A 746-nucleotide genomic window follows, 5' to 3' on the forward strand; every position below is an offset into this window, starting at 1 on the left:
GTGAGGTGACGGTTTTTATGTCAGGGGCGTGGCGTGGCGGCAGCGAGAAGACGAGAAGGCGGGAATTGCTATTGAGTCTTAGCCGGTGTGCTCTACTCAGCCTTTCACATTGACAGCGTCGGCGTGCACGGCCAGTCCTGTTCAAAATCCCCCCCACACACACACACCCACCCACCCCCACCACACACACACACACACTTTGCTACTTGGCTATTCATTTCAACGGGACACCGCTGACCGCGGCTGTCAAAACTCCGCTCGAGTTGGATTTTCCGAATGCAGCGCAGCACAGAGCTGTCTCCCGCGCCGCGCCGCTACCAACCATGTTGGTGTGGAAGGACAGAGCTGTTTCCATGTATTTTCGCCTCGCTCCGCCACTGGTAAAAAAAACGCTTCCATCTTGCCCCGCATCGCCCGTTCTGGTGTGGTTGCCCTGTGGAATGAGGAACAGCTGCTGCCCCTGCAGATGATGATGCTGCTGCCCCTGCTGCTGCTGATGATGCTGTTGCCCCTGCTGATGCTGCTGCTGCTGCTGCTGATGATGATGATGAGGATGATGATGGTGATCAGCCGTGGAGACAGCTGTGGCGTAGCGGTTAGGGAGGTGGACTCTGTGAAGCGTCCTTGGGTGTTTTGAAAGGCGCTCTATAAAACGAAAGTATTATTATTATTATTATTATTAAAGATCTGAGGGTTGCGGGTTCAAATCCCACCCTTACCTCTCTCCCTACGCCTCCATCCATTGT

The sequence above is a fragment of the Engraulis encrasicolus genome, chromosome 24, assembly GCF_034702125.1.
Source record: "Engraulis encrasicolus isolate BLACKSEA-1 chromosome 24, IST_EnEncr_1.0, whole genome shotgun sequence".
Classification (NCBI taxonomy): Eukaryota; Metazoa; Chordata; class Actinopteri; order Clupeiformes; family Engraulidae; genus Engraulis; species Engraulis encrasicolus.